Raw genomic sequence first — 19,602 nt, 5'->3', positions numbered from 1 at the left:
GGAACAAGACAAGGATGTCCACTTTCACAACTTTTATGTAACACAGTAGTGGGAGTCATAGCCAGAGTAATTAAGCAAGAAAATAAAGCCATCCAAATCAGAAAGGAAGAAGTAAAACTACCTCTGTTTGCAGATGGCATGATATATATATGCAAAAAAAAAACACCTTGTATTTCTATACACTACTAATAAATTATTAGAAAAAAAGAATTTAAGAAAACAATCCCATTGTTAGTTGAATAAAAAAAATGAAGTACCTAAGTATAAATTTAACCAAGGAGGTGAATGATCTATACTTTGAAAATGATAATACATTAAATAAAATTGAAGAAGACACAAATAAACAGAAATATATTTTATACTCATGAATTAGAAGAATATTGTTAAAATGTCAGAGTACCAAAATTGGTCTACAGATTCAATGCAATCCTTATCAAAATTCCAATGGCATTGTTTTATTTCTTACAGAAATAGAACAAACAATGCTAAAATTTGTATGGAACAACAACAAAAAAAACCCATGAATAGCCAAAGCAATCTTGAGTAAAGAATAAAAATGAGGGCTTCACACTTCTTGATTTAAAGCTCTATTACAAAACTACTGTAATCAAACAAGTATGGTATTGGCATAAACACAGACATGCAGATACATGGAACAAATAGATGTACAAAATAATAATAATAACCAGAATATCACAAAATAAACCTATGCATATATGGTCAATTAATTTATGACAAAGGAACCAAAGATATACAATGGGGCAAGGAAAGTATCTTAAATAAATGGTGTTGAAAAACTAGAGTGCTACATGCAAAACAGTAAAACTGGACCACTATCTTACCCCATACACAAAAATCAACTCAAAATAGATTAAGACTTGAATGTATGTCATCAAACCTTAAAACTCCTAGAAGAAAACAGGTGGTAAGCTCCTTGATATCAGTCTTGGAGGCAATTTTTTTTTTTTTTAATTTGATACCAAAAGGAAAGAAAACAATAGCTAAACAACTGTGACTATATTAAAGTAAAAATCTTTTGCACAACAAAGGAAAACCATCAACAAAATGAAAAGGCAACCTATCGAATGGGAGGAAATATTTGCAAATCATGTATCTAATAAGGGGTTAATGTCCAAAATATACAAGGCACTCATATAACTCAATTGCAAAAAGGAAAAAAAAGCCAATTAAAAATGGACAGAGGAAATGAAGAGACAGTTTTCCAAAGCAGAAATAAAAATGGCTAACGGATACATGAAAAGGTTTTGAATACTCTAATCCGGAAAATGCAAATCAAAACCACAATGAGATATCACCTCAAATCTGTCAGAATGTTTGTCACCAGAACAAGAGATAACAAGTGTTGGAAAGAATGTGGAGAAAAGGGAACCCTTGTGCATTCTTGACAGGAAAGTAAATTGATACAGCCACAATGGAAAACAGTATGGAGGTTATTCAAAAAATTAAAAATAGAAAAATCATATGATGCAGCAATCCCACTTATGAGTATATATCCAAAGGAAATGACAACAGGATATTAAAGATACATCTGCACTCCCATATTCATTGCAGCATTATTCATAATAGCCAACTTATGGAAACAACCTAAGTTTCTACCAAGGGATGAGTAGATAAAGAAATCTTGATACATATATATCACAGCTCTGTTGTGGCTGCCTCAATGTCCTTAACCATTTTGACTTTGGGGAAGAGCCAGAAGTTGCACAGTGCCAGATCTGGTGAATAAGGTGGGTGAGGACACACTGTAATGTTTTTATTTGACAGAAATTGTCATGTCCCAGAAGTGATGTGTGACATGGAGCATTGTCATGATGGCGGATGACATAAAGACACTCATGAAAGAGGACTTCCAGAACTGCTTCAGAAAGTGGCAAGAATGATGGGATAAGCGTGTTGAAAGCAAGGGGGAGTCTTTGGAGGGGGATTAATGGCAATGTGTCTTTTACTGTAATAATTTTTTTATTTAAACATTCACCATATATTTTGATCACATCTTGTGTGTATATATATATATATATATATACACACACTATAGAATATGGTAGTTATGAGAAAGAAGGAAATCCTGCCATTTTTGACAACATAGATGGACCTTGGTGACATTATGCTTAGTGAAATAATCCAGATAGAGAAAGACAAATAATTCATGGTATCATTTATATGTGGAATCTAAAAAGAAGAGTAAACTTATACAGAGTCAAAAAGTAGTTGTCGGAGGCTGGGGAATGAGGGGAATAGGGAGAGGATATAAAAGGATACACATTTTTAGCTATAAAGTGAAAAAATATGAGGACCTAATGTAAAACATGATGAATATAACTGATAATAGTGTATTGCATAATTGAAATTTGCTAAGAGAGTAGAACTTAAATATTCTCACACACTAAAAAAGTAAATGAAAGAGAGAAATACATGAATTGGTGGATAAATTAATTAACAGGATGGGAGAATTCTTTCACAATATATATGTACTTCAAGTATTCATGATATATACTTTAAATATCTTACAATTTGAAATGTTAACTATATCTCAATAAAGCTAAAATTAAAAACATTTTACACATGAATTTATAGATGTATTTCAGATTTCTAACTTATTTATGATAATTCTATGCCATACCTAGCATTTGCAATGTTAAATTATGTTTATTATTCCCTTGATTTATAAAGTTACCATATTTCTACTTAAAAGCTTATAAGTGACTTATATTTTTAAACATGTTTGAAAATTGTGTAAGTTTATCTTGTTTGGTGATCTGTAGAGAATTTACATGTGTGGAGCCACCTGTATTCTTTTTACTTCTTATAAAATTCATTGTTCCCAGAGAACTCTCCATTCAATAAAATTTGTGTTTTCCTAAAATTTATTCTTTGATAAAGTTGTGAGTATACCAGCATCAAAACCACAGCATAGCTAACCATACATACAAGATCTTATATCAATGAACTAGAATACAAATTTTGGAACATTCGATTGATGACTTCAGAGTGACTGAAAGCCATTAACTGATATTCCGTGTTAAGATACTGTGATACTACCAAAAGTCAAGGGAAAGTAAAGGTATAGTTCATGATCAGGTAGAGAAAATGTATTTGAAATGCTTGTAGTCTTCACCATCAAAGGTTATCGATCTTTATGATTCTTATTTATATTAGTTGGAACCATAAGAAATTGACATTTTTGTTAAACAAAAATGGTGTAATATCAGTAATTTTATATGAGTCAACCAAATATTTTCTCTAATCCTTTCTTGTATTTCTGATATCAAGTCCAAATTATAAATATCATTGTAGTATACAAACCACTTTTTTTTAGTAACACAGGAAGTTAATCTTATTTTTTTGAGTTCACACTATTTGACCTGGAGCTGAGCTGCGCCCTCCACAACTAAGATTGAAAGGATGAGAACTTGACTTGGAAAAAGCCCTGGAAGTACACACTGTTCCCCAATAAAGTCCTGTTTCCCTTCCCCAATAAAAAAAAAAAAAAAAAAAAAAAAAAAAAACAAAAAACAAAAAAAAAAACAAAAACAAAAACAAAAACAAAAAAAATTTGCAAGAAAGCAGATAATATATTCTAAGGTCACTTCAAAAGAATCTCAGTTATTGTGCTCTGAATAAGTAAAGCTATTTTCTATTTTGGTGAGGAATTATGAGCAGAAGGGATTGCACATTTCTTTATTTTTCCTCTCCTTATAGCTTCTTTCCTCCCTCCCTTCTTCCCTTCCTCCCTTCATTCCTTTCTTTGTCCTTCCTTCCTTTTCCCCTCATTTTTTTTTTTTTAACATGTGACAATTATAAATTTCTACTCTATCCCTTAGAGCATACAATTTTTAAAAGGCAGGTATGTTTCTTTCTTTTTTTTCTTTTTTCCTGAAGTTTATAAACTTTGGCAGAGAGACAGTTATCTAAGTAAACAGCAAACACATATTTAAGCACTTAAGTAATTTTGTTTCTTTCAGTTTGGGCTTTCATTTGGAAGTCAGCGTTCCATATTCCTGTTACTGTTATTACTTCCTGGAAATGACATGATGCATTTTTTTCTTAATTCATGGAAATATTGAGAAAATTAAATGAGATAATGCACATAAAAAGCTTACCAATGTGTCTGCTATAAACATTTCATAAGTATTACTAATTATTATTTCCCCACTTTATCAATTAATATAGGAAAAGAAGAAATTATTTTAAAAAAAAATTGGAAGTGTTGTTGTGGTTCTTGTTTCCAAATTCCCTTCTCAAGTTTGCATCTCAGAAGCAAAAGCGTTAAGTCTTGTGCACTTAATAAGCTCCTGCCTGTCTTTAAGACTGTATTTTGGTGTGAAGAAACTACTCTATAGGGAGACAGTCAGATTTCCTCAGGCTTCTGCCGCTAACTTACTCTTAGAACTTGAACAAGTCATTTAGCATTTCTGAGCCAGTGCCTTAAAATGGGGATAATAATTTCAGATCCTCTGTCTACTCAAAAGATTGTAATACAAGTCTCAAGAAATAATACATGAGAAAGTTCTTTTTAAATTCAATTTTACATGTTAGTTGCTAGATTTCAAGTCCCATCTTATGAAAGGTTATGTCCTTCGCCAACCTCTTTTTCTCTCTACCTTTTAAAAAAAAGAGATCAAATTTCACCCAGAAATCCTAAGTAACTTGCTAAAAAAGGTGAGTTATCTCATTTTTCATAACCCTGCTTCACTCCTTTTTGATCAACACAAATGTATCTCGTGTGTTTCTGCTATGATTTTTTGACCTAACATAGAATTTTTACTTTGCACAAGGAAACAGAATAAGTCCTTACAACCAGCCTAAAATTGTCAAAATTGTCAAAACCAGGCAATTCCCTTTTCTCTTTTGCATTTCTAAATTCCTCCATTTCAAATTATCTCTATGCATGTATTTTCTTTATAGTTTACCTTTTTCTCTCTTTCATTAGGCTGGGAATTGTTATTTATTTATTTTTGTGTGTGTGGAATAACTGCCTTCAATAGAATTCACTTTTCAGTTTTCATTTTTAATGTGTCAATGACTGGGAAAACAAGGAATTGAATTTAACATGAAAAAAAGTATTGTTAACCTATACATTGATATTTAATCTTTATTGACAACATATTAACTCCAAGGCAGTGTCTAGCATAGTTCTATGCTTCAGAAGAACACTGGTCCACCTGAAGAACTTCTATTCATAATAAAATTTTCATTCACTCATGAGGTAGTCAGGTTTTCCTGACAATTCCAGAAGGATTTAATTATTTTGTGCTCTTACCATTTTGATATTTATTACAACTTCTCTTATTAGAAGTTTTGCCATGCATTATATGGTATTTTAATATCATATCCTAGATCATATCCATTAATATCACCTTCTAGAGTCCATGAAGTCATCTAACCCCAAAGTAAGAACTCTCTCAATGCAATTTTAAATGTATTTCAAAATACATACACAGAGGACTTAATTTTACTAGGTGGCAACTTAGTTATGCTTCTTTATATAATGGATACTCAATCCAAAACAAAAAAAAAATTTATATTAAAGAAACATATATTAAGTATAATTTTTTTCATAAACATAACAATTAACAAAGACACGCCTGACAGCTCTGTGATGGGTATAGACAATGGCACAGCATTCCTACATTTTTAAAACTAATTTCAGGTATACAAAACAATGTAATAGTTAGATATTTGCTCCTCTCACAAAGTGATAACCCTCCTTTCCCAATTTACCACCACTCTGACATCATATATAACTGTTACAATTCCTTGACTATTCCCTATGTTGTACTCCACATACCATCACTATATATACTGTATATATATTTAATTATATTATAGTTGACATTCAGTATTATTCAGCTTCAGCTTCAAGAGAAAAACAGAAACCATACGATCTCACTTATATGTGGAATCTAAAGAACAGAATAAATGAGCAAACCAAACAAAAATAGTCTCACAGATATAGAGAAAAACTGAGGGTTGTTAGATGGGAGTGGGGTGGGGGTGGCGAAAAAGGTGAGGGGATTGGAAAATACAAATCGGTAGCCACAGTACTGCCTAGGGGATATGAAAGACAGTTTGGGGAATATAATCAATAACAACATTCCTATTTTTATCATTCCACTGTTTCAGGTTGTTTCAGCTCTTTTGAAATGACTTCTTATAGACATGAGAAACTCAGTCAAAACTCTTCTCTGTCACATGTTAGTCTTTATACTAAGACTCCAAAAAAGGTACCAAATAAAATGCTAAATTTTGAAGTCTGATCCTTATGCATATTTCATTGAAATTGGTCATAATATAATTGTTAATAATAATGCCATTTATTAATAATTTTACCACATTTGAAAGAGGAGAAAAATATATACATTTAACATACATTTGTTCTAATTGAATAAAAATCCATTTGTTTCTAATTGTTCATTTGTAAATTTAATTGCTGATTTCCTTTCTTCAAATACTCTATTGTAGCTACTGTAAATGAAGAATAAAACTCACGAACCTTTTCAGAGATGGTTAGGTTTTATTAATCCTCTTGTGAAAAAAAAATAGAGGTTCAGAGAGAATCCAACAGTGTGCTGGGGTCAGCTCACTTGCAATAGACAATTACTAAATACTCAGAAAGTTTTCAAGCTACCATTAGTATTTGAATTCAGCCAAGGTAAAAGTTATTAAACCCCAAATTAGCCAATACTATACTTTAGGGATTTTTAAATATACTGATCTGGTTTACCAGAACACCACTGTTAATCACCAACTTAAAGTGTGAAAGCCAGAGCAACTCTTAGTAGCATTTAAAAATTATCACCTTAGAGGCACAGGGCAAAAACATTGAGGCTTTGTCTCATGAGTTAATTATAAAAATAGATGAGCTCCAGAAAGTTTGAACTCTCAAACCTAACAAGTCTGTCACACCATGGTCGAGGCCTTGATTGGAAAGGAGCAGAACGCTGAGACATTACATCAAACTAAATAACAACAACATCTGGCTAAAGCACTCCAAAATATTTTATCCATATACCCTCCAGGCCTTCTGAAGTGGTTCACTCCTCCTAGTTAAAGATGTCGATAGTGCACCCAAGATCAAGCCTAATCAGAACCAGACAGTGGTAAGTGAATTAGATCAGTGGTTCTCATTTTCATGGGTCTACTTATGTACCACCTTTTCTGTGAAGTGTGTCTGTTGATTGCATTCAATGTCATGCAAAGTCTGTGTCAATGGAAGTAGGCCCTGCCTTCACTGACGCCACTACTGTATCAAAAATACCTCTCCACTAACTCACCCTATGCCTTTGTAGGGGCTTCAGTGGCCAGCAGACTAAGACAGAAAAAGGCCAAGTTTGTGCCAGGGATTAGTGTACTCCATATGTATGTGCATCCTGAAAATAAGCACTCTATTATAACAAGCTGATTCTGAAGGATATCTGCAGGGCATGGAAGGATTTCTTTCAAGGGACAGTGCACCTCATCATACAATTTGTGTTGAAAGAGAAATAGCCCGAAGTAAGAAGACAAAAAAGAACAGTAGGGAGGGGCAAGTGGCTTGGTCCTGTTGGTCAGGAACTGGAAGGAAAAATATTAGAAGGCTGGTGTTATGGGATGAATTGCATTCCACGAAAATTCATATGTTGAAGTCCTAACTCCCAGCACCTCAGAATGTAACCATATTGGAGATAAGGTCTTAAAGAGGTGATTAAGTTAAAATGAGGTGTTTAGATAGGCCTCAATTCAAAATGGCTGATGTCCTTATAAGAAGAAGAAATTTGGACACATAGGGAGACACCAGAAATATCACAGAGTGACAACCAGTTGGAGACATAGAGAAGGCAACTAAAGAGAGAAACCTCAGGAAAACTAAAACCCGGCGACACCTTTGACGTCTAGCCTCCAGAAGTATGAGAAAATACGTTCTGTTGTTTAAGCTATTCAGACTGTGGTGTGTTGTTTTGTTTTTCAAATATAGCAAACTTTTACAACCGGGGGGCAATAAGATATGAAGAGTAGACAAATGGATTTACGTATGGGGCTGGGCACTGTTCTACCATATCTACTAAGGAAGAGATCCTAAAAGAACCGATACACAGAATGGCTTGGCTAATTAAAGCCAGTTCCTGTTATTAACCAGTCTAGTATTAGTATCTGGACTGATGACACACAGTGGCCATCTTGGCAGGGATAGTGGTTAGGTTAAAGCCCAACAACATGGGATCTCACTCAATAAAGCTGATCTAACTACTGCTACTGTAGAATGTCCAAACTGCTAGCAATAGAGGCCTACACGGAGCCCTGCACTGGCCTGCATCAATATGATCCAATCCCGTGAGGATATCAACCAGCCACTTGGTAAAAAGTTAAACACAGTAGTATCCTTCCAACCTGGAAGGGAAAGGGATTCCTCCTGACTAGAATCAACACGTATTTTAGGTACAGGTTTCACTTTCTTGCCCACCAGTCTTTAGCCAGCACCATTTTTGAAGAAGTTACCAAGTGTTTGATCCACTGTCACAGACCATGAATATCATTGTATATGACCAAGTGCCACACTTAACAACAAGAGAGAGGCATCAGTGGACACATGAAGATGGGATTCCTTGGTCTGATTACATACGTCACTACCCAGAGCTCAATGGATTTTTCTTCACAGTATTTAGTAACATCTGTCTCCTACATCTATATCTATATCTATATCTATATCTATCTATCTCTCTCTATATATAAAATATATAATTATATATATATATAATTATATATTTATTATATAATTATTGTGATTTTCCCTGTATTGAAGGCTGGCAGTACCAAGACCTAGGAAGAGCCAATGTATCTGTTCAAGTCTGAAGGCAAAAAAAAAAAAACAGAAAAAAAAAACTGATGTCCCAACTTGAAGGAAGTTGGACAGGAGGAATTCCCTTTTACTTATAAGAAAGTCAGTCTTTTTATTCTATCCAGGCCTTCAATTGATTGGGTAGAGTCACTCACATTCGGGATGGCAATTACTCAGCCATGGATTCAAATGTTAGTCTCATTCAGAAACACCCTCACAGACACACCAGGCATAATGTTTGACCAAATGTCTAGCACCCAGTGGTCCGGTTAAGTTGGTATATAAAACCAAGCATTATACTTTCTTAACCCCATATCCTCCTTTAAATTTTGCCGTTTCATTCTTACTTAATACAACCACATTCCTAAACGAGATATCTATACTTACTGTCATGTTCACACCTCAAATTCATTCCTTTTCTTATTGATATTTACCCTCATTCTCAATATTCCATTTTTTTTCTTGAGCTGTAGCATTATCACAGTTCTTTACCAGGCTCATAAAAGTTTAATCCTGGTCTTTTTAAACTGCTATTTTATAATTTTTTTCTAGGCAATCCAGACTTCGGTATACCACCTACATGCAAATGACTTCCAAATTTATAACCCTTTCTTCCTTTGGATTTCTCAAAGGCATGATAAAATTAACATGTCTAAAATTAAAACCAAGAACTATATACATCTGCTTCCCTTCATAAACCCTCCCCAAAACAGTAACAATAACCATATCATTATCTGGTGTTAGTTTCAGTGAATGATTTCACCATCTTTCCAGCTACAAAAGCCACCATTCTCTGATATCTCATTCTTCATCATCCATGACTTCATTTTGTTTTACCAAATCATGTTCATTTGATCCCTATATATGGTTCATATCTTTATCTTCTCCATTTCCATTATTACTTTTGTTTAAATGAGCATATTTTCTGCATTTGCCATTGAATAGGTCTCCCTGCAGCCCAGGTCAGCCCACATTAAAATAATCTGCATGTTGTAGCCAGAATTGCATAGAGTGCAAATCAGATAAATCGCTAGGAATGAGTGTTATTTTCTTATTTATATGCTCCTGTACTTTTATGTATGCATAAAACTAATTGACCTCAGTAACATATAGATGAAGATAGATAGTAGATAGATTGATAAATAGAGAAATAAAGTCATGTGTCACTTAACAATGCAGATGAGTTCTGAGAAATGCAGCATTAGGCAATTTTGTCATTGTGACAACATCATAGAGTATACTTATATAAACCTAGATGGTATAGCCTACTGTAAACCTAGACTACATGGTATGGCCTATTGCTCCCAATCTACAAGTCTGTACAGCATGTCACTGTGCAAAACAACACAAGATTAAATCAAACACAAGAGAAAGTGATGCAATCAAGAGACTCCCAATACACAAGATGTATGAGGCCGCTGCCTGCATAACGCACTGTTTCAGCATAGTCTAGTATACTGTTTTATAGCAAACTTTTTTTTATAAGTAGAAAAACTACACGCTAAAATAACAATAAACGTATAGTAAACACAAACTCATAACAGTGACTTATTGTTATCAAGTATTATGTACTGTACATCATTGTATATGCTATGCTTTTATGACTGGCAACACAGGTTTGTTTACACCTGCATCACCACAAACACGAGTAATGCTTTGCTCTATGACATTAAGATAGCTATGACATCACTTGGTGACAGAAATTTTTCATATCCATTATAATCTTATGACCACCATGGAATATGTGGTCTGTCATTAATGGAAATGCCATTATGCAATATATGACTGTAATAATTATACATATATTACATATATGTAATATATGTATTGTCTTCATCATGTGTTATTCACTGTGCTAGTTATTGGGAATTCAAATGTGAAGGAGATAAAGACCCACCCTTAAGCAGATCCAGTGAGAGAGCAAGACTGGTAAACAGCTAATTTCAGTGTTGTGTGACAAGTGCCATAATAGAGAGGTCAGCCTGGAGCTAAGATATCACAGGGAGGGCACCCAGACCACTACTGAGCATTCAGGGAATATGTTCAGGAGAAGGTAACTTCCAAGCTGAAGAAAACATAAGAACTTAATCAAGATTAGATGGCCATAGTTGTGGTCAGGAATATGAGTTGAGTCATGTGGTTAGAGACCTTGTTAGCTATGAGTACATTTAGGAACTTAGACTCATATTCCAGGTTGTGAGAATTAAAATAGTCCATTGAATAAATACCAATGATAGCTGTCATTTACATACATATACACTTATTAAATAGCAGTCTACAAAAAACTCCAGATATATTAGGCCATTTAAGCTTTAACTGGGCTTTATTGATTTCAAGATAAATTTTTTTCAGAGAGCCTAAAGTATAAGGTGAGAGAGTGAGTAAATGTTGGAATCCAAAACAGCATAGTCCAGTTCACTTTTTCTATATGCGAGATAAAAAAATTGTTATTTCTAAATGGACTTTGATTTAATACGATGTAGAAGACTGCTCAAATATTCAATTAATGCCAAATATTCTTATTTATCTTATCAAGAATATTTAAAACCTTAACTTTTAAGTGTTGGTTATATTGTAGTGAACCATTTATGATACCCAGTCAATTTTTAATGATACCAGGTGGGTCACCCTAATTTCAGATTAACTACATCCCACTGACACGATTTCTTCCCCACCCTGCTGCCACCTGTCTGGTACCAAACCCACTCAGCTGTGGAAACTGACAGCTGGTTCTTCAGTGGGGAGTGGTGGGAGCAGGAGTCAGGTGAAAATGACTCATTAGCAATGAAATGGAAAAAATGTGCAGACTTCCCTGCGGATATTTTGGATGATGCAGTTCCTTCTCCCCCTCCAAAATTTCTCTCTATGATTGCCCAATTGAGAATTAATTATAAAAAGTACTTAATATTCAAGTTTTTAAAATTACTATAATGTAATGCCATCATATTTCATCAATTTATTTAGATTTCTTCAACACCAGTTGAGGTTTGCGTTTTGACCTGAATCATGCATAAGTGCCAAAAGAAAAAAATACACTGATATTTGACTTTCTGAACATGTCCAGGGATATTGCATTAGAAAAAACCCTGAAGTTGGGAGCTGGCATACTGAATTCTAGCCACTCATTAGTTACACAAAATCACCAGTTCTCTTAACTCCTTGGACCTCAGAATGCACAAGAAAAAAATGAAAATTATGGGCACAGTGATTGAGTTATGCTTAATTATACTTTTCTTTCCCCTCCTGATTTTTTTAGCTTAATTTATTGACAGTTATTAATAGATTTCTTATTTCTCCCTGCAATGCAGGGACTCTGCTCCCGCTCTCAGTGGGTGGACACAGAATATAGTGAGGTCAAAATGCTCCCTGTACAAGAACACAGGATATGGTGATGCCGAATAGGAACACCAACGGAGCCATAGATAGGGGAGTCATACCACTATATTCTTGCTGGCGGCTGGGTTTGAGACACAGGAAGCAGGATCCACATGATCCGCAATCGACCATCTGCTTCTCTGCCAAACCCTTTGCCAGCGTAGCCATGGCAGTTATATTAGTATTTAATCGCTAACCGGTTATAGCTGATGGCCAACTAGTTACAGCTGATGGCCATCTAATAACTGAGCCACATGACGCTGAGAGCCTGGAAACTGCTCTCTGGGACTCCGTCCCTACACTCCCGAATGTCTCTCCTATATTCGTAGATTTTTATACTGTTTAAAGATCTTTTCATTGTGTATATGGAATGTTTGAAATATCAGTAAAAACAAAGTTTTTGGATGTCATGCAGGGAGTCACGCGGGGTCTCTGGTCCCGCTCCCCACATAAGAACATAAGAAAACAGGATATGGCTAGGCCAAAAAGGAACACCAACGAAGCCATAGGTAGGGGATCATACCACTATATTCTCGCTGGTGGCTGGGTTGGAGACACAGGAAGCAGGAGCCACAGAATCCGCAAACCACACTCCGCCACCCTCCGTGCTTGCTAGCCCAGCTACCATCTTCTTGCCGGCCCCCATTTTCTGCTAACTTAGCCACGGCAGTTATGTTAGTAGCCAATGGCTCACTGATTACAGCTGACAGCCAACTAGTCACAGCTGATGGCCATCCAATCACAGTTGATGGCCATTTACTACCTGAGCCAGCACCTTTCCACGTGAGGCCGAGAGCCTGGAAACTGCACTCCTGGCTCTGTCCCCATAATGAAGTTGTCAGAAAACTACAGATAGCTCACTTATCACGAAATTAAAAATAAAGACTCTTTACAAAAACTCATATTCTATAAAGTATTAGTGATTGAAAAATTTATAGGAAATTTTCTTATAGTAAGTTAATTATTGTAGAATGTCTCCTAAATGCTCTTGCAACTATGGAAAGTAATTATGTTTAGCTAAAGATTTTTTCCCATTTCTAAGACCAAAACAGTAGCAACAGTAGAATAAGGAAGTAGCTTAATATACAAAAAACAACTATCAATGCATAATGGCTCCCTGATAGTATGTAGTACCATATGCCTTTTAAGACCTTGGTTCTCGAGAGTATGTCCAAATGTTAGTGACACAATGATATGCCAAGAATAATTCTGAATACACCAAGAAAGTCTGGCAGAGTCTCAAAAATAAACTTTCCTAAAACCACATCTCACCTTTTATCATTTGAACTCTTTTCTCACGTATATGCCCTTGTCTTCTAACCTTTCTCATTTCTCGACAGCCTAAAGCTCTACCATTATTAGCAGCCACTAGAAGTCATACTGTTATATCTGTCACTATTAGTTAAGAACACCATCCAACTTGAAGATAACTAGAATTTTTCTCTTTTAGTCCTCTTTGGTTTCCTCATTGAGGGGTCACAAGGGCTGCCTGTAGCAAATAACCAAGTACAGAAATGGTTGTTGAAATATTTCATTTCATAAAACCATGAGCTCCCTGACCAACCTTCTTACTGCCATTAGTCACACATTTATCATACATGTCTTCCATCTTGAGAAACTCTTATCTCCCCTAAGTCCAATGTCATAGGACAAAACTGCTTTTTATATACCGCAGCAAAAAGCTTCACAAAGGAGATACCAGTTTTTATAGACTATTCTCTTAGGGTGCTTAGAATCTGTGAGAGCAACTAAAGCTGAGAAAGGTCTTTTCTGCCTTTCTACCTCTGGCACTGCAGCTGTTAGCACTCCTGGTGTCAAGGTACAAATGTCATGAAAGTACTGTCAGTAAAGTAACAACCATGAAAAACAGCCTGGCAGTCTGGCTGGCTGCCAGAGTCCGTAATCATCTCTTTATACGCTGCTTGCAGCTGGACTTCGGCTTTCGCTCTTTCCTCCAATTGCTATTAATTGAAGGAGAGGGATTTGCTTCACATTAAGGGAAAGAAGGGTATTTTTTGCCTCTGTTTAAAAGTATAATTTCAAAATTGAAGATTAACTGTGGTGCTTAGAATATTATGGTTCTGTGATTCCTAAACATGTGAGTCATGGGAGAAAATGCCTTGAATTAAAATGTGTTCTCCAATTCCCAATATGGGAGTCTTCCATGGAGGAGAGAGTATATTTGAAAACATCAAATAGAGGAGAGATGGGCAACATTTACATGTTTATTTTGATAACTCTATGAGTTCTAATTAGAGAAAAATGACCAGCTCTAGGTAGAAATGATCAATCCATGAAGTGATTTCTTAATCTATAAGAAATTCTAGAACTGACTACAAAAATTCAAAACTGAATTTCATTATGTCTTGTCTCCCCTAAAGCTCTCTAATGTGATTTTAGCGCAATGCATAACGACTAAGAGGAGTAGAAAGATGCCTTTTTCCATGTACGGGACTCCAGGGATATGAATATTGACAAACTGCTTGGCATCATCAATTACTTTATGATTTGCAGTTACCATCAGCTTCAATCTTGTTTATAGCAATTTACCAAACTATTTGTCAACGTATGTAGAAAGATGCCCTTGGCCTTGGAGCAAAGCTTGTGGACATTTATTCTGGGGACATCTTGACCAGAGCACATGATTAGAAAACAGGAATGGCCCCTGTAGGGGAAAAAAAAAATAAAAAAAAAAAGGGTCCATGCTCCTTTTATCATCCAGTTAAAAGAACAAATATCATGGGCATTATTTTCCCAAATCCATATTTCAGATTTGTATACACATATACACACATTCCCACAAAGTACACAAATTCATTTCCTTTGCTATCATTTGTATCATTTTATTAAAATTGCTTTGCTAAGTTTAGAGTAGCCTTCTAATTAAAAGAAATTGTCATGAAAAAAAGGCTTGCTATATATTTTCTATCAATATAGTCCCCTTCACTCTCTAATTATCAACATTAATGACCTATTCCTAGTATTTATCCTCCAAACCTCCAAGTGTCTAATCAATACACGTATGGATATTTTATAGGTCCCCTAACCTCATTATTGTCATACCACCTCTTACTTTTACTTTTTAAATATTACCTATTTTTCTTTCACTTTTTCATTCACTCCTTTCCTTGCAAAAGCAAAATAAAATATTAAGAAAACAAAATATAAAGCATCATTTTCCTTGACATTTGATTATCCCGTCTAGTAATTTATTCCGTGATTGTAACTCAGAAATAGGTGCCAAATCTGGACACTCTTTTCCATCTTCAATACTAATGTTCCTCCTGGTGCTTTTCTCACTTGGACAATGGCAGCAGCCTCCTAACAATTTTCCCTTGCCTCTTTCTCTCACTACCTCATTTTGTCTTATCCTTTAAGCTATCATTGTTTGCTTCCTTTCAAACAAAACTACAGTGCCACACTTATGAACAGAGGCATGTGTAGCCTTCCCTTTGCCAAAAATCAATCAATCAATCAATCAATCAATTAAAGTTCAGGATCTTTAGCTTGAGGCTATTCATGGCCTATTTTTTCCCCCATCTTCATTATCTGATAGTCTCCCTATGCTCACCAGACAAAATGCTTTCATTCTTCAATGATGTAATAATGTGTACTCTTCACTTTGCCTGGAATATGAGGACTGACAATCAAGTTCCTGAACTTGTTGCAGTGACACTGCTTACCTTGTTGATATCAGAGGGATTATTCATTATGAATTTGTACCAACTGGACAAACAGTTAACCAGGTTACTCTTTGGAAGTGCTGAAAACGCTGTGTGAAATAGTCAGACAAACTGAACTTCTCGCCAGCAGTTCATGGCTCTTGCATCACGACAATGCACCAGCTCACACCACACTCTCTGTGAGGGAGTTTTTAGCCTGTAAACAAGTAACTGATTGGAACACAATCCCTACTCATCTGATCTGGCCCCCAATGCCTTCGTTCTTTACCTGAATGTAAAGGAAATATTGAAAGGAAGACATTTTGATGACATTCATGTCATCAAGGATAATACGACGAAGCTCTGATGGCCATTCCAGAAAGAGTTCCAAAATTGTTTTGAACTGGCAATTTTGGGTGGACTAGGTGCTGGCATTGGTGCATACCTTCCCAAGGGGAGTACTTTGATGGTGACTTTAGTGACGTTCATCAATGAGGTATGTAGCACTTTTTCTAGGATGAGTTCACGAAGTTGATTGTCCAACCTCGCAGACATCAAAATCTTCCCCATCCTTTATTACCTCGCTACTCACAGTGCTGTCTGCAGAACAGCAACATCAGCATTGTCTGGCAGACCGTTAGAAATGCAGAATCTCAGGTTCACCCCAGACCTACTGAATCAGAATCCCTAATTAAAAAAAAAAAAAAACACAAAACCAAAAAACACCATTTATTGTACACAATAAATATTATCTCTTCCGTGAAGCCACTCTCCTTTCATCTTCCCACTATATTCTTTTCACATCCTAATACAGTTCACATCTTAAAGAATTATGGATATTTTAATTACACTTGGACACCTCTCTCCCTCCCCTTCTTCCTTCTCTCATCTCACATTCTCTCTCTCTTTTCCCTTTTTCTACTCTCCTCTACATGCCACTGTTAATTAATAGAAGCAGTAGTAGTTGTTGGTGTCATTGTAACATATCCCTGGCTGTGTGCCAGTCAATTACTTGGAATTTTCCTTCCAATATGAATTTGCTTCTAATCTTGCTCCAGTGAAGGCTGAATTTTCTCTCTCCCTGCCTAGAAATTAAATACTCTTTCTTGCTATTTTATTATAAAAGTAAAACTAGTCTTTTCATATATAGTCACCACTGAACCAGTGAAAGTAGTTATTTAGAATGAGACGCTATATATTCAACTATATATGATGTGACATATCCATATTCATGGAATGAATTTAACAGCAATTCAAAATTCTTCATGTAGCAGAATAATAGGATATACTGTGTTTATCGAACTACATCTGTACAGTTGTAAATTTTTTTTTAGAGGAGCAATTGGGGATTGTTAAAATATTTCAGTTGATAAAAATATTTTATTACATATACATGTACACACACTCCAATTGGACAAGGAATAAATAATTAATTTTATCAATTAAATAGATGAATGATTGTTCATTAAATTTATGTGACATGGCTTTATGTGTTATCTCACTGAGAAGCTCTACATTCAAAACTAGCATTATTCAATTTATTAAACATTTGCTGACTTAGGTCTTCAAATTGCTCATACATGGTCAGATGATTTCACATATTATGTATTTCTGATCCTTTTGAGCTAATCTAGTCTCAAATCTACTTCTGTCTCATGCCCCTAGATACCTAAGAGCAAAACAATCCACTCCATTCTTCTTTATTCAAAGTCCAGCATATGCTCATCCTAGAATATATTTTTATGGACAAATACCTTATTAATTCAATAAAGTGCAGGCTATAACTCAGGCTGCAGTAATCTAAAATTATGGAAATTTTGCAAAAACAATATTTCCTATTCCATATGCAAATGATTAGATTAAATATTTGCTTTACAGTTGTCTTGATTATTGCAGACAGTTTAAATAAGCTTTGTTAAATGGTCTTTATAATTAAGAAACAAAATTGTTGATTATCAATTTTATATAAATTGATCCTTCTTTGAAAATGTATACTTTAAGATGCTATATTTCACTCATAGGGTCTTTGTTTAGTGATAAATTAAATTCACCTTAGCAGGAAGGATCTCCATCCAATCCTAAATAAACCATTTTGTCCTCTCATTCAATAGGTGAGAATTTTCCTGCTGTTTCAATGTTAACAGCTTAGCACATTTTTAGCTGTCTACGGAAGTCTTAAGTCTAGAATAAATTATTGGATGGATGTGTTGATGTTAGACATGAATGATTCAAATAAAAAATGAATTAATAAGATTTTTATAATCAAAGAAGTGAAGATCTGTGTCAAAGTACAAATAATTCAAGCTGAGAATGGTTCACAATGATTTACCTATTTCAAGATAATTTGCTTTTACTCCTGAATTATGACCTATATTTATGAAATTGTTTTCCTAGTTTGAATTTATATGCTGATAGTTGTATCTTATTTGATTTATATTTGATCTCTATTTATTGAACTTAGTATTCTACAAAAAAATAACAATAGTGGAAAAATAACAACAAAACCAACCTCACAATTTTGGATAATGGTATGATGCCTGAGAGGACAGCATCTGTCTACAGAAAATTGAGTGTAGTATAATTCCAAGTAGTTCTAGGAGCTCCTCTTCTCCTCTGTCTTCCTTCTGCTCTTTTGACTAAAACCACTCTCTTTTTTCCAGCCTATGAGTAACATAACTACCTTCATTAAAATCTTGTCATTTCTTTTTAATAGAAGACCTGCAATCCTAGCTGTATGCTTCTGATTGCTTTTTACCACTTAATTGTCGAAGGACTTGAAACAGTTACCTTAATTTTTCTGAATTCCTTGTTTTTCCTATTTGTCATATAGGATTGCTTTAAGGATGTAATAATGATGGCTAATATTTATTGAATACTTATGAAATGCTGCAGTGTTCTCTGCACTTCACATACACTATTTGAACTATGCGTAACAACAGTCCTATGCAAAAATGTTCAATAATTTGCCAATACCATACAATTTATTGTAGGCAGATTGAGTAGAGCCCATTTTCTTAACTGCCTGGGTATATGATATTGCCATCTACTGAATGAAAAGGGAGGATATTATAGAAACTATAGAAACTATTAAACATTATATAGAGAAAAATGTATTTTGTGAAGCTTATGCAATGTGTGTAACATTATCTAATGTTTACAACAATTCTGTAAAGTAGTCATCATCATATTAAACATAAAAAAAATCTAAGGCTCATAGATGGCCTATAATTTACCTCAGGTCAAAAAGCAAGTATGTGGCAGGATCATTTTTTGAAACAACATATGTTTTCTTTACTCCATGCACATGGTATTATATCTTTTTAGCTTTCCAGCAATACCACTGCATTGAAATTTTTGAGGAAGCAAATGATATGTTTGTGACTGTTATGTATTATTTAATTTGATTTTTTTGTTTCATTTTGTTTTTGTTTGTTGGATTAATGTAAAACATGTACTCAAATTTCACTGAAATTTTCTCTCCTGCATTTCTGATATTTATGTTAGATGTTGTAGGCCTTATCACAGTCAAAGAATGAATTGAGGCATCCTAAAATTTCTCTGTTGGCTAAAAGGCAGTGGCAGTCAACAAAACAGTCATCTGTTATGATGTCTTCAGCGATAGTGGTTTAGGAGGTATAAAAGTCGGAATAGAATTTTGTAGATTATATTTCTAGACAGTAAATAGGAGTAAAAAATAATTTTCAGATAAAAAGAAGAAGCTAAAAAAAT

At 34.6% G+C, this 19,602-nt stretch overlaps 1 protein-coding gene across 1 annotated transcript in view; it reads right to left on the bottom strand.

Moving 5' to 3' along the window:
• CNTN5 (contactin 5) overlaps positions 1-19,602 on the bottom strand; it is a 1,273,287-nt gene that overhangs the window by 936,892 nt on the left and 316,793 nt on the right.

Source organism: Rhinolophus ferrumequinum, chromosome 11, assembly GCF_004115265.2.
Source record: "Rhinolophus ferrumequinum isolate MPI-CBG mRhiFer1 chromosome 11, mRhiFer1_v1.p, whole genome shotgun sequence".
Taxonomy (NCBI): Eukaryota; Metazoa; Chordata; class Mammalia; order Chiroptera; family Rhinolophidae; genus Rhinolophus; species Rhinolophus ferrumequinum.
Note: the sequence above shows the minus strand (reverse complement) of the source record. Positions and strands in the feature narration are given on the sequence as shown.